A 16,086-nucleotide genomic window follows, 5' to 3' on the forward strand; every position below is an offset into this window, starting at 1 on the left:
TTTGTATACCAGGCATTGAGATAAGCCAGAGGCCCTCAGGCCCTGGGTCTCGCCCTCTCTCTTCCGCCTCCTCCTCACCATGGAAACCTTCAACCCGTTTCACCTCCATTCTAGCCTACACATCAATTCCAGAGTCACCGTCAGGACACAGTTCTCATCACAGCCCTTTCCAGCTTAAAAACCCACAATGGCTTTTCTCATGACCAAAAAGCAAGCTTCAAGCTCCCTAAATGGCCCTTGCGGAGCCCTTGACCAAGCCAGAGCAGCGCTCCCAGCAGACTTGGCTGTGATTCCTCCTCTTCCCTGTGTATACTGGGACCCAGCCTTCCCAGAGCACTGGGATGGGCATACGCCGGGGTGAAGAGCATGGGCTTTGGAGCCAGAAGCCTGGCTCTGCTAGCCAGTGTCAATACCAGTGTGACCTTGGGCGGGTTATTTCACCACCCTGGGCCTTAGTTACCGCGTCTGTGAATGGCATAGCAGTGCCTACTCTGCGGAGCCACTGTGAGGATTAGATGACATAATGCATATAAGGCACATAGAACAGTGGCTGGGCACGCCGTAAGGGCTAGAATTATTGGCAGTTTGGGAGAGCACACAGCAGCTGCCTGTGTCGTGCCCTGCTTGGATGATATCCCCCGTTTGGTCCATTTAAGAAACCCCTTCCAGACCCCACTCAAGTATTAACTTCTCAGTGCAGTTTTCCCTTACCAGCAATTCACACCCAGCCTAAGAAGTAATTGCCTTCCATTTTTCAGTTCCATGGTATTTTACATCTATTTTTTGTACTAACACTGTATTATGGTTAACTGAGCATGTATATGTGTGTGTGTGTGTGTGTGTGTGTGTGTGTGTGTGTGTGTGTGTGTGTGTGTTTTGAGTCTTTTCAGAGCAGCCCATGCCATTCATTCCACTGCTTTAAGGCAACAGCCGAAGATGTTAGCCACTGGATATCTGAAGGAAGTGTTTTCTAGGAAGAGGAAAGCAAGAAAAGGCTCAAGGGAGGGTGTACCCTGACGTGGCCCAGGCGTGGCAGGGAGGCCACGTGGCTGGAGCAGAGTGAGCACGTGGGAGAGTGGAAGGAGGTCGAGACTGAGGGGTCAAGCGGGAGGAGGTGGACAGAGCATGTGTGGATGGTGGCCCATTACAAGGACATTCACTTTCGCTCTGAGTGATGTGGGAGCCATTGGAGGGTTTGAGCAAAGGAATGCCTTGATTAATGAGGGTTTTGGAAGGATCGCTCTAGCTGCTAGTGGAGAATAGCGTGTCAGGGAGCTGGGGTAGAACCGGGAGACTACTGCAAATCTGAATGCACTTCCTCCTCTGTATTTGTCAGTTTTCCCTTCTGTCCTAACAACCCTAGCATCTCAGTGGCTTGCCAAAAATAAACATTTATTTTCCTCACTGATGGGTCATGGTTTGGCCGGCTTTGGCTGATTGCAGCTGAGCTGAGCTGAGCTCAGCAGGGCTTGGATTCGGGCTGTAGACGGGGTTCAGGGTCTTTCCTGTGACTTCTCCTTCTCCTTGGCTTGGTGGCTCCCAGAGGCACATTTTTCTCATGGCAGATGGAAGAAGAGATGAGGTCCAGCCAGGTCACAGAAGCACATTTAAAGCCTCTGCTCACATCACACCCACCAACCTTCTGTTGGCCAAATCAATGTACACAGCCAAGCCCGACATTAGGGGGTCAAGGAAGTATACGCTGCCCACTTGAATGGGAGATCCTGCGAAGACACATGGCCAGAGCCTGGGATGGATGATTCTATAGTGCAGCAGGAGAGAAGAAATTAGACACAATAAACCAATTTACCACATCCTCTCTATTGCAATTACCCTCATCCAGTGTCGCCAAGTGTTGCCCGTCATCTTTCTATTTCTTTCATTCATTCCTAACTCTGGTCCCCTTCGACTCACATACTGCCTCACACAATGGTCTCCTTCATAGAATCTCCCCTGATCAACTCTTGTTTCTCCCCGACAACGCATCCTGCGTGCCTCCGCCTGAGTTTTCCTCCTACAATGTTTCTTTCTTCACACTGATCCTGCTTGAGAAACTTCAGTGACCAGCCGTTTAGCAACACAGGGTTCCTCAAGTGCCAGTAATTTCTGTACCCTCTTCATGGTGTTGGGCAATCTGTAGAACACCTGTATTTTTTTTTAATGTGGACCATTTTAAAAGTCTTTATTGAATTTGTTACAGTATTGCTTCTGTTGTATGGTTTGGTTTTTTGGCGGCAAGGCATTTGGGATGTTAGCACCCCAGCCAGGGATCAAACCTGCACCCCCTGCATTGGAAGGTGAAGTCTTAACCACCAGACCACCAGGGACGTCTCCACCTGTATTATTATTATTTAATATTTTCTTTCATTTAACTTTAAGTCAACTTACTTTTTTTTTCCTTAGCCTCATGTTAAATCATAGTGACCACGAGAAAACTACATTTTTCTAAAAATATAAAAATACATTGTGATTAAAATAAACCTGCTTGTGCGTTTACCCTCTGAAGTCACTAGAAGTATGATGATTGCTTTCAGGGACCCACTTGCCTCCTACACAACTTCATCCCACCTGTCTAACCTTCACTCTCATCTTTGCATATTTCTGTTGCTGGGGTCATCATGGTCTCTTCCTTGTCTGTGCACCTGTCACAGAAGAGTGTTAACCCTTAGCCTTGGTCAGACTGCCCTCGGAGCCTGGAAGACCCTACCTCTTTCTCTCTGCCTGTCTATCCTTCAAGATTCGTGCCTCTTCTATGAACCCCCTTCCCCCCTAGTTAGCTGGCTCTCACTTCCTGCTTTGCTTACAGTCTAGGCCCATCACCCAGAGTCCCAGCTCAGGCTTTTCTCATCGTTTCACGTGTACCGATCTCACCAGCTTGGCTCACAAGTGCCCCAAGCCTCGCATGGCTTGTGCCTGCCCAGTCTCTTTCCATCCAGCCCTCAGGGATTCTTCATCCCTCACTCTGCATATTGAAACAGGTGCTGTTTCCGTAGTGCCCCATCACAGTCTTTGACTGTTTCCTCTCGGCCCTTTCTCTGTCTTTCATCCCCTGGTTCATTCCTCCTTCTCTTTTGAGATGCTAATCAAATATTGCCTCCTCTGTGAAGCCACAAATTCTCTTCCCACAACTTGCTGTATGTCCTTCTCTCTCAGCGTATGTCACATGTGCCCGTGGTCACCAGGGTACTTATCTCCCTTCCCCACTAGACTGACTGTAAGCTCCTTAAGGAGTGGATCTGTGTCCCAGAGCATGACATAGAATAGGCACTTAGTAAACGTTGAATTTCACAATCAATTTAAATTTGAATTAAAGTGACTTGAACTTTGCTGTTTCAACGGGACTAGGCATTCTTTGAAGGCAGAGATCTTGTCTTCTCTCTTTTTCCTCCCCCATGTTTCTTGCCCCAGGTAGGCAAACAGTAGGTGCTTATTAAGTCTGCAGCAAGATGAGTTTTGTAGGAAACACAGGAGGTGGCTATGGTTGACAATGAAAATTGGTGCCAATTAAGATAGCTTAGCAATTCTAAGCTCTTTTAGGCCTAAGCTGATTTTGAACACCAAATGCATCATGATTTTGATAACTGAAGGCAAATGGGGCCGTGTTGGAGCCCTTTGCCTTTGCTCATGATTGAAAGGAAAGATGCAATTCATGTTAGGTACCTAGTCCTGTCTATTCTGTATCAGCTCTGCATCTGGAGATGGTGTTAAATTCTTTTCAGGATGGAACTGGTATTGTGTGTGTGCGCGTGCGTGTGTGCGCGTGTGTGCGTGTGTGTGTGTGTAAAACAGAGAAAAAGAGAGATAGCAGTCCAGATGCCAACACACCTGGAATCTATTTGTGAGGATCACTGGTTCAGTCCACAGCTTGGACCATTCATTTATTTCTCACTAAGTGAACATCTGGGATTCAGTTTGAGACACCATCAAGTTTGGATGGGATCTCAAAGCCGTGGTTGGGATGAGGGACTGCTCGCCCGAGGTGGGAGTGAGAGAGGTGAGCAGGGGCTCTTAAACTATTCTGCAGACTTCAGTTCAAATGCAATAGCCAGAGGGTTGAGAAACCCTTCCCAGGCTGGAAAAGCATTAAAAAAAAAAGCGGGGATGGGGTGGGGGGAGGATAACCAAAGGAGATTCAGTCAGATCAAAGCAATAATGCAATCTGAAAAGTGTCCCCTTTCTCCTTTTACCCTGTTCCCTCTCCACCCCATAGTGCTAAAAATGTCCAGGTATTTTCCTTTACTAGGAAAAAAAAAAAGAAGAAAAAAAAATTGGACCTTGACCAGAAAGGAAATGCTATGAGAAAGTAAAATTCTAATTAGTTATAGATGAGAATTGGTCACAGATAATTACTCGACATTCCTTGGCTCATGCCTGGGAGGGCTTAAAAGATCTTTTTTTTGTTGCTAGATATGTAGACATGTATCTAGATAACTAGATAAACACAGAGAGAAGCTCACCGTCATTAACAGATCTTGCAGAGCGCAAGTGTTTAGAACAGAAATGAAAGGGAAATTTGTCATTCACAAGCCAGGAATGTTTGAATCGTTCACTGTCAGGCCTCTTTTTTCTTTTTCTTTCCTTTTTTCTTTTTTTTTTACTTCGAACTTTCTCAAAACAAAAGTTCAGTGGGTTCAAACAGGATCATTTTAAACAGTACCCTTCCAGAAAATTTGTGCTGAGTTGCACCTGCCCTTGGTGACATCTACCGACCAGAGTATTTCTCCTTCAATTTGCATCTGTCATTTTCCTACCAGTGGGTTGAAGAGGCTGGAGACCCAGATGAAGGGCCTAGAATAACCCAGAGAGAACATGGAGAATCTGTGGCGAGTTTTGCTCATGCCATCCTATTTAGAACCAGCTTTGCTGCATTGGTTTGAGGATTTTTAGGGGAAATCCCATAGCTACCCAAAGTATTTTTCTCTTAATTCCTAGTAGAAATGACTCAACATTAACTCAAGGCTGCTCAAGCCATACTTAATGTCTTGGAGGAGCATGTTTTTAGAGAACAACACTAACTTCTAAGGAATTCTCAATCCCCCTTCCCTACCCAACACAGCTCTCCCATATTTATTCCCAGGCAGCACAGACAAGAGAGAGTTAGCCTTTGGGGGCCTTCTGCCTTTTGTTTCAGCACCTTTGTTTTACTAATATAGAAACCTCACTCTGATGCCCCACCTGGCGTAGGGACCCTTACCCTTACTCTGGCTTCACTTGGTTCTGAAAACTGCCCCTGCTTGCCCCTCACCCCACTGTACAGTTCAGATGGCGTAGGCCTCCGGCTCCGTATTCTCAGGACCCTCTTTCAAGCACTGTGGCAAAAGTGTTTAATTTATGCTATTGTGATTGCAACCCTCCTGTTACCTGGTTGCAACACTCTGGAAGGTCTCTAACAGGCTGCTCAGGTTTTAATAACCAGAAGTGAAGTAGCCAGTACGGGGGTTTGCAGCAGTTGCGTAGCAACTTTATAGTCCTTTAAGTTTTCCACCAGTTTGACCATCTTCGTCTCCTTTGCTCCTCTAATTCCGTGAAGTAGGTATCACTCACTCATTCGTTCGTCCATTCAACCAACCAACTAAACAACTAGCAAATATTTATTGAGCACCTCTTAGTTGCTAGAACCTATTCTAAGCTCTGAGTTGCAGTGAAAAAAAGAGACAAAGACCCTCTTCTCAGGATACTTCATCTTAGAATGGATATTCTAATCGAGATCATTATCCCATTTTCACATGAAGAAACCAAGAAAAAGAGAGAGGTTAAACCCTAAAGGACACACAGCTTATTTAGAGCTGGGTTTAGAACCTAAGTATCCTAACCAGCTTCCAGAATAAGAATAGAATAAGGATCGTAGGACTCATCTTATCCAACCAACTGATTCTGTTGATACAGAAAACCAAGCCACAGAGAGGGGCTGTGGTTCACACAGTCACACAGCTTTGGGGGGCAGAGCTAGGACCATAGCCCAGCTTCCCAAGTCCCAGCCCCGGGGCCCTGTCCATGAGTGCATGGACCCTACAGTGGCCTAAGAGTCACTGGATCTGCCATCTTGTCACTGTCACTCTGTCTTAGTCCATTCAGGCTGCTATAACAAAGCACCACAGACCGGGTAGCTTATTAGCAAGAGAGATTTGTTTCTTACGGTTCTGGAGGCTGGAAGTCTGAGATCGTGGTCATGCTCTGGTTCTTCCGGGTTGCAGATGGCCAACATCTTGCTGTGTCCTCACATGGTAGAAGGGGCAAGGGATCTCTCTGGAGCCTCTTTTATGAATGCACTAATCCCATTCATGAAGCCTCTGCCCTCATATCCTAATCAGCTCTCCAAGGCCCCACCTCCTAATGCCATCATCTTGGGGGTTAGGATCTCAGCATATGAATTTGGGCGAGAGGAGGACACCAACATTGAGACCATAGTGACCTCCCTTACTTCCTTAACCAACAGATCTCCTGACTCATTTTCCTAAGTACTATAAGCACATTCCCTCAACTGCCTTACCCAGTCTTGCCTTCCACAGACTTTTAGTACCAGACCTGCCATACACTGTCCCCTAACCTCCACCTTCCCTGTTCTTGCCACAGATGCCCTGTCTTTGGCCCTGTCAGAGGCCACTGCCATCACTTGTGCACTGGAATCTCCTCCGTCGCCTATTCAGGAGCCTCACTCTAAAAGTTTTCCCCTCATCCCCTGCATCATTGATTTACCAGATCAGTCTCATCAGCATAGGAGCATGTTGCAATTTGCCCCATCCTAAAAAATAAAAACAAAACCTTTCTTCACCCCATTTCCCCTGCTAACTATCAACCCATTTTCTGTTCCCCTTTATAGCGAAATCCCTCCAAATTATTATTTTCCCTTGACTTTTGTCCACCCACTCTTTCTTGAACCACTCCAGTTAATAGTTGATGCCTAACTCTCTACCAAGCTGTTCTTTCTAAGTCACCACGTTGCTCAGTTCAGTGTTGTCCTCATCTTTCTCTGCCTCGTGGCTGCATTTGACCAACCAGTCCCTCCCTCCCCTTCTCCCTCCTTGGAACCCCATTTTCACTTGGCTTCCACAATTCCACCTTCTCTTGCTTCTCCTCCGACCACACTCCACCATTTCCTCCTCCCTCTGGTCTCTAATGGATGGTGCAGCCCAGGACTCAGTCCTAAATCCTCTTCCCTTCTTTTCTTCGTTTCTCATGGTGGCTGTGGTTCCTGTATTTAAATACCATCTACATCTCCATTTTGGTCTTATCCCTGAAGCCCAGATTTGCATATCCAGTTGTCTATTGGGTGTCTCCACATGGATATTTATGGGCATATCAAATTTAACGTGGCCAATCTGGCCCCTCGCCAAACGTGCTCTGCCCACAGTAGTCTTCCTCCAGCTCAGGTAACAACAGATCCACACTTTCAGATGCACACGCCAAAACCTCAGCATCATCCTTCATTCTCCTCTCTCAAGCTTTACCTCCAATCCATCAGCAAATCCTGTCTACTCCACCTTCAAAATATTTTCATCTTCACACCTCTGCAGCTATCACCTTGGTAGCAGGGTAAAGAGAGTTCCCAGAGAAAGAAGGAACATGTGCAGAAACCCTGAGGCAGGGGAAGATGCAGCACTGGAGTATCTCTGAAGGGATAAAGGCATGATTCTTGAGTCTGGGGAGTCGCCTGCCCTATTGGCCCCGTTATGAAATAGGGTTGAAGCGATCGCTATGGGGATCTGAATTTTGGCCACTGCCAGACCGTCTGGCTGTCTGGAATGGATCTGGCCAGCTCTAAGGGATATACGTGATTCTGTTAATTGCATCTGCGTTACGTCTGCAATGTATGTTGTGTGTGTGTTCATATGCGTGCGTTAAGTATGCATTTTTTCCCACTCCAGACATCTTTTCCTGGACTCTGAGCCATCAGTGTACTAATGTCGTTCCATGTCCAATCTGCTGGGGGATCCCCCGAAACCCCTGCTCATGACTTTAGGCCTAGATGAAGCAGTCTTTTTGTTCACAGACCTTTGGGGTTCTTTGCGTTGTTCTAGGCAAACATGGGCTTTATGGGTTGGTCACCATGGAACAAGATGACCCTCCGAGCCCTTGGCTCCTTCTCTGCAGAGCCAGGACTCCTGCCCTTCTTCCCCCCACCCTCTTTTCTCCTCCTGAAATCAGGGCCTTCTGGAGACAGGGGTATTTTGGGGCACATGGCAGCAGCTGGGACAGGGGTCAAAGGCAAGGCAGGCTCAGGCCACCGACGTGCTCTGCTTTATCCCTAACAACCGTGTAATTGGAGGAAAATTGGCCCAATGTGAGGTGCTGGAAAGTTCAAAAAGGGTTGTTTCAGGGTCTTTGTGCCTGTTTTCTTTTCATGCTGGAGTGTTGAGTTGGAGCCCAGCAAGATGCTGGGCAAGCCCCAGAGCTCTCTAGAACTGGACAGTTATCTCGGGACAGAGTCACCTACTGGGGCAGGCAGGGGCTGAGGATGCCCTTGGGGAACATCTGAATAAACAGACCTTTTAGGTCTGAGAGGAGAAGGATAAATGCTCTTAAGAGATGGCTCAGGATTCCTGCCCCCTGGCCTGGGGGCAGTGATTTCCTGGGACCCTCAGAGCCTTCTTCAGAAACCAGAGGGGCAGGATCATTAAACAGGCTTTGAACGGTAAGGCCAAGGAAGCACAGGGTCAGTTTCCTAGTCTGCTTTGACTCAGTTTCTCCAACTATAAAATGAATAAATACTTTATTACTGGCCTCCCTCCTAGGATTGTTGGGAGGCCTCCTGGTCAACCAAGCACCAAAGGGTTAAGGAAGCAGAATGGTGAAGCGGTTCAAAGTTCAGGTTTCAGTGTCAAAGAGACTTCTGTCCAAACCTTATTTATCAGCTGCGTGACTTTAGACAGGTTTCATAACCTCTCTGAGCCTCAGTTTCCTTGTGTAACATAATGACATTAGCAGTGTTGCTTTAAGGATGAGATGAGATAATGGATATAAAGCACCTCCCACAGCAGTTAGCCCACTGTAAGTGCCTTGCTTTGATAGAAAAAAAGGAAGGAAGGAAGAACAACAAGATCAAAGAGATCATTATTATTGCTTTGATTCTAAAGCGAGTTGGTTATTACGATAGTTCTCGCCAAATATTCAGGTGTCCCTGTAGATTTCCCAGCTTCCTTTGCAGTTAGGTTTGACCATGTGACTAGTTCTGGCCAGTAGACTGAGAGTAGATATGATATGAGTCATTGTGAGGTCAAGGAAATTAAGAGCCGGTGTGGCTCCTCCCTCCCTCTCATCCCCAACACACTGAACTTGGGGACCACATGTCCTCTAGGGAAGCGCTCCCCAACCTTGTTGGCGCCAGGGACCGGTTTCGTGGAAGACAGTTTTTCCACGGACGTTGGGGAGGGGGAGGATGGTTCGGGCGCTAATGCGAACGATGGGGAGCAAAAGGGAGCAGCAGATGAAGCTTTGCTGGCTCACCTGCTGCTCACCTCCTGCTCTGCAGCCCGGTTCCTAACAGGCTGTGGACCGGTACTGGTCCACGGCCCGGGGGTTGGGGACCCCTGCTCTATGGCACCTTAGAGATAGAGCCAAGCCTTTATGTGAGTGTGGAGTCTGTGTCCACTGTGTTAACCCAGTGAGATTTCGGAGTTCCTTTGTTACTGCTAATAGCCTTGCTGACCGATACAGTCATCTATGAAGGAGAAATACATCTCCCCTGTTCCTGACCTCCTGGGGCATCTAGGGATGATGATAATGATAATAACAGTGGCTGTAACAGCTACCATTTATCAAGCCTTTGAGAAATACTGCAAAGCCCATCGCAGATGTTAAACTATTCAGGTATCTCACGAGGTTCATGTTTTGCTATTACATAATAATTGTGTTCCTAAAGTAAACTTTATTTTTTTAAAGGGTTCTCTTAAAAACTTCAGTGAGGAAAAAATACTGCTTAGGGCAAGAGTTTTAGACTATGACAACAAAGTTATTTCTCTTACAGAAATGTCAAAAGTAAAGGGTTTTAATTGCTATTAGGACATTCTGAAGTTACAAACTACAAATAACAGATTTTCAAAACTGACATAAGCCAACCTAAAGGTCATTGAGCAAATGCTGAATTCCATGGAAGACAAGATTCAGGTCAGCTTGCTTCCAGACCATCAAAATAAATTGTGGCTTCGTCCAGAAGTGCTAGTAAAAAGGAAGCCCCATTAGATCTCAATAAAGCTGCTACCCTCCCCCACCCCTGCAAAAAAAAAAAACAAACAAAAAAAACCCCTAAAAATACATTATAAAAAAAGAAAAAGGAAATCCCAATGGCAAAGAACAGACAGTCACCCATTAAAGTGGCCCATGGGTGTTGAAGCTGGAGGCCAATAGGCTTTCCTCTGATCCACGCAGGGATCCTTTCTGATAATGACAGTGGTGTAGACCAACAAGGAGCACGAATTGAGTTCCTTGCTGAACTGATCAGGTTACATCCAATTTGCATTACGAAAATTTGCATAGCAGGAAAAAGCCTGAATCTGATTTGTCCGGCAGATGAGGAAAGCAAGAAAATATGAGGCCATCAGTGGCTACAGTGAGCAACTACGGAAACAACCCCTATTCAAGGTTCTCTGCTTTTTTGACTCTGCTCAACTCAGAGTTCCCCTGATGTATAGTGACATCTGCACATCCTCATGAATGAGGGTGCCACCTCTGAGCTGGGATTCGAGGCCTCTGAGTTCGGTTCTGTCCTTCTCTTGGGGTCTGCCAGGACGTCTTGGGCCTGTCCATCCCTCCACTTGGGGAAGGCCTGGAGCTTCTGCTCTGAATAGCAAAGCCGCTTTGGTCCTTGTTGGTGTTTCTGAAAATACCAGTAGACCTGGAAGGTGTCCAGGCTGCCTAGGAAAGTGCCTGGAGAAGGGGATTCACTTGATTTCATTACTAAAGCAAACAGTCCTGGTGACCTTTGGGAATTAGCATATTTTGACTTCCTCCCTCCCTCAGGCCTTCGCTGGGCAGCTGAACATTCCACACCTCCCTGAGAAAGGGGAAGCACTTTGAGTGGGTGCTGGGGCCTGTTGCTGACTAAGCATGCCTCCTTCCGGCCTGGAGGCCTCTCACCCGTACTGCACCGACTGAGGGGACGAACTGGCCCCGTCCTTTCTTGCCTTGCTTCCCAGTAGGTCAGTAGTGAGGCAGGTGGGTCTGGAAGCCGAGTCTTCAAGAAGATTCTGGAGGATGTAGACAGATTCAAGCAACTGGGCCCTCTAGGAGTTCTGTTCATCTGCAAACAGGATGGCTCCCCTCACCCAGGGGAGGAAGGCTATTGCTTTTTCAGGCTCCCCTCATTGGCCATTCCCACTTTATGATTTACTCATGAAATTCAACAGGCCCTTATTGAAGGCCCTCTTGCATGCCTGGGGCTGTGTCAGCTCACAATGGGTCACTGAGTAGATATTAGACCTATTTCCCACTCTCAAGGACCTTCAGAACTTAACAGAAAGACGAGACCCACTTGTGAGGTAATAAATCACAACAGTCTGTAATGAGGGCTAAATTAAATACCATCATTATCCATGGTAGTTAAGAGCCCAGGTTTGGCATTAGGTGTCTGGGTTCAAATCCCACCACCATCATTTTGGTTGAGTTTGACTTTGGGCAAGTACCTTAACCTTCTTAGGCCTCTGTTTCCTTATTATAGGTTGACCAAGGGTACTAGCCTCAAGCACTTCTGTGGGGAATTACATGAGCTGGCACATGTGAAGCGCCTTGTACAGTGCCTGACTCATGGTCTTAGGGTTACTACCAGCTACTGCTACTAGTTGTCAAAATATATTTGAGGGACCCCAGTAGTTTAGAAATCCTGAATCTAAACACACCCCCTTCTGCATAATGGTCCTCTCGTCTTTATTTCTTTCAGCACTGATTGGTCATTTTGACTGATCAGTTACCCAAGCTGGAGCCCCTGGGGCCTTCATAGGCATTTAACCACAAAACCCTGTTGATTAGACCTCACATCTATGTCCTCCACTCCAATATGACTCTTACCCTTAACTGGGTCCTCACACAGCCACACTGATTACTCAGGAGCCCTCTTAACTGCTAGCCTTGCTTTTGATTTCTACTCTTCCGAACAAGCCTTACTACTACTCAGGAGAACTTGTTAAAATCCAAAACAGATGATCATTTCCTTCTCAGACTCTTTCTGCGGCTCCCTCTGAGTCTCAATAAGCAGCCAAGCCCGAATCCTTGATCATGACCCGCAAGGGCCCTCATTGATATGACCCCTGCCTACCTCTAGAGCTTCATCGCTTGTGATTCTCAAGTCACCTCCAAGTCCCAGCAATGCAGCCCTGTACCCCCAATTCTCCTCCATCTCCTGGTCCTCCATGACCATGCACATACACCTCTCGAAGTCTAGAACCCTTTGTCCCTATCTCCCGAAGAGTCAAAATTATGCTTAAAAAAACAAAAACAAAAGCCCTCCAAACCACTTCCTTTGGGAAGCCTTCCTTTCCCAGGTCTGGGTTAGCTGCCCCTCCTCTGTGCTCCCACAGTAGCTTTGCTTACAAGATCACGCTGCAGATTTTTGTTTTCGTGTCTATCTCCTTCACTAGCATCTGACCTTCTTCGTCTACATCTTATTCATGCAGGTGCAGGAAGGGACTGTATCTTATTCATCTTTGGATGTTCATATTGAAAAATGACTAGGAAGATGGATGGATGGATGGATAAATGGACAGATGGGTAGATGGATGGATAGGTGAATGGTTGGATAGAATAGTGGATGGATGGATGGGTGGACGGACGGACGGATGGATGGACAGACAGATGGGTAGAGGGTGGATTTATGAATGGATAATGGATAGATAAATGAAGGAATTCAATAAAGTGGCGAAAACCTCTAATTAGGTCTCGCGGCCATCAGTGGTACTGCAGAGACAAGGCTCTCTTTCTTGTAGCTTCACAGTTCAGGCCGAAAAGCAGAATGACCTTGCAACTAGCAGCCAGTGGGGTTTTTTTTGACCTGGATTCTCCCCATTGTTCCAGCAGCAAGGCTGAGAAGGAGTGTTGATCCTAGAGGCAGAGAGGACACCCAGGTGGGCTTTATCCCATCATGGACCCAACCTATAGCCTTTCTGCCGACCTCCTCAGGTCTGCCCTCTTACGGGTCCCATTCAGTCCTTTTCTTCATCCAGGCATCATGGATTTATTCCCAGCTTGAACTACGGCAGATTTCCGCCTCTGATTCCAGGGTGACAGAGCAGCAGATGGCGTGAGTACGGAGGACGCCTTGACCAATAGCCGCTGTGTGCGGCCCAGCGCTTACCCGTTCCTCTCAGGAGAACAGCACGTTTCACTCTGTTCGTTTTCCTGTTCAGGAGCTGCTCTTAGAGCGGCCACGTGAGAAGTTCACCTTACGCAGCTTGGAGCCTTTCTTAGCTCTTCGAGGAAGACCTTTCAGGCCGACTTGGTTCACTAAATAAACACAAATAAATCCTGGAATGGAATGAACTAGAAATGAAATGTCGTGTCGAGCTCCTCTTGATACAGAGACCCAGCATGCGGCCCGCCCAAGCCGAAGTGGAAAGACCTGAGGCTTTTGGGAGAAGAGCCCAGCTCAGCCACCCTGGAATCCTCATTCAGGGTTTATGAAGCAGCAGGCAGCACACAACTGACTAAATATGGTTGTGTTTTTATTTTTGTCCAGCCACAAATACCGACAAAGAACTGAAAACGATTCCTTCCCTTCCTGGAGCCTCGGAGCCAAGCTGGTTTTATTTTTAGCTTCAACTCTGGTTTTGAGCTTTTAGGACACTCAATACCCTCCCCACTGCGGGCAGCAGTGGGCCGATTTCAGGACTTTTGCCTAAACTGGAGCGTTGGTTGTCTGAGTGTAACTCTCACCAGGCTCTGTGCAGCTGTGGCAATAGAGGGTGGTTCCAGACAGACCCACCTGGAGACCCACTTCTACTCTTGGGGACTCCAAGAGCATCCTTTTCAGGGAGGGTAATGTACGCAGGGTGGATGGTTGCCTGGGCTGGGGCAGCGGAGGTGGCAACCCTGGATGAAAGGAAGCAGAGGCAAAAAGAAGACGAGGGAGGGGAGAAAAGAAGGGGAAGGCAGCTGTCACAGACTGAAAGCCTTCGAGGAACACAGTGGTTCAGAACCAGGCTCTGGAGGCAGCTCCCCTGGGTCTACATCCTGCCTCGGCCACATCCTGTCACAGTGGCCTTGCAGAACGGGCTCAACCGCTCCAGGCTTTGCTGTCTTTATCTGTGAGGTGCCGGTAATCATGACACCAGCCTCTGAGCTGCGCTGCCTGAGATCCTACCCCTCTAGCACGTGGCGTAGTGCCTGACATGCATTTGTGCCGCAACTCGTTTCAGTTATTATTGCCATGCTCTCATTGCAGTGTTAGACACTTATGCGTACAGTGTGTCATTAAAACTTACTGTAACTCACTGAGTAGGGTTATTAGGCAGATGGAAAACGGAGGCTCAAGGAGCTGGGTAACTTCCCCGAGGTCCCATGGCGAGAGCATGATAGAGCCAGACCTGAACCCAGCGTGACCAACCCCAAAGTCATAGCACCACGCCTTCTCTGGGACCAGTGCTTCCCCGTGTTAGAAAGGGGCTTATCACTGGCTCTATGAGAACTGCTCTAGACAAGGAGCTAGACTCCCCCTCCTCTCCTCTGGGCTCCCCCCTTTCTTCCCACTTTGGTGACAGGAACACACAAAGAGCAGATACTGGGAGTGATCAAAAGAGCACTGGTCAAATCCATAGAGACAGAAAATAGAATGGTGGCTGCCAGGGACGAGGGGAGGGGCCCTGGGGTGGTGGTGTTTAATGGGTACAGCGTTTCAGATTTGCAGGATGAAAAAGCTCTGGACATCTGCTGCACAGCAGTGAGAATATACTTAACACTACAGAACTGGACGCTTAAAAATGGTGAAGATGGTCAATTTTATGTTAGGGCTTTCGTTCTAACCACAATTAAACAAACGAAAACAAAACAAAACAAAAAAGAGCACAGGGAGTCAGGTCGCCGTTTCGGTGGGGCAGGGCATTTGAGCTTATCTTGTCCGACTTGCCAGCCTTTTCTCAGGCTTCCTTCCAGTCAGGAGTGTCACCAACAGCTCCGCTGGTCCACCCCTGCCCCGCACCACGTGGACCCCGTCAGGGCTGAGCTGCACACTTCTGACTTGAGGTGGTGAATGCTCCTCTCACATGCTCTGCCCTTTCAAACTTCCTTCTAGTCCCCTATCCCTCTGAAGTTTTTGTCCTTCAACCTGGAATGAAAAGGGGAAAATAGCAATCCCCCCGACCCCCAGCGGATCATGTCTGCATGATGTGGTGGACGAAGTGTGGGCTTTGGGGACAGAAGCTGGGAAGAAGCTCACCTTTTCTTCTCTTCAGTTCGCTTAGCTCTAAGATGGGATAATACGTTTTTTCCACATAGCCAAATGTGCACAATTTAAGCGGAGAAGTTCAGCCGGGCTGTAAACTGCTCTTTTGCACGGGGAGATTCTGAAGAGTGAGATTCTGAGGATTCTGGGGACAGGAGATTCGGGGACACTGGTTTGGGCTTCCCTGATTAGGCTGCGTAAAGATGCTTGGACAGAGAGGCCTGGGAATGAGCACGGGGCAGGCTTTCCCTCTTGGCCTCACACTCTCGGGAGAGCAGGCTTCGTGGAGACCACAGTGACTTACGGTCCCTCGGAAACTCAGATGGCCTTCTTTTCTGTGGGCATCAGCATGGACCGTTCTCAGGAGAGAGTCTGGCTCTGCTGCCACCACCCAACGTGGGACACCCCTCCTGGACTGAGTTTGCCTCCGGGTCTACACACCTAGACCGTGATCCCTGACCCAGGGCCGGCTTTGCCATCTAAGCACAGCGGGGACAGTACCCAGGGCTGACAGTACTTTTTAGGGACCCATGAAAATGGTTTAATTTCTTTTAAAATTAGAGGAAAGGAATGAGTGTTCAGGTCAAAGTAAATGTTATGTAATATTAATATATTTGTTTTTATACCAACAGTTATAAAATACAATATTTAATTTTTTTAAATAGGGGAAGGGGCCCACAAAGGCAAAAATGCCCAGGGTCCATGGCAGTCATAATGCAGCC

The 16,086-nt window shown here is 47.6% G+C and overlaps 1 protein-coding gene across 1 annotated transcript in view; it reads left to right on the forward strand.

The window, feature by feature from the left end:
• Nucleotides 1–16,086, forward strand: part of SLIT3 (slit guidance ligand 3) — a 609,828-nt gene that overhangs the window by 85,996 nt on the left and 507,746 nt on the right. The window lies entirely within an intron of this gene.

This window comes from Delphinus delphis, chromosome 3, assembly GCF_949987515.2.
Source record: "Delphinus delphis chromosome 3, mDelDel1.2, whole genome shotgun sequence".
Taxonomy (NCBI): domain Eukaryota; kingdom Metazoa; phylum Chordata; class Mammalia; order Artiodactyla; family Delphinidae; genus Delphinus; species Delphinus delphis.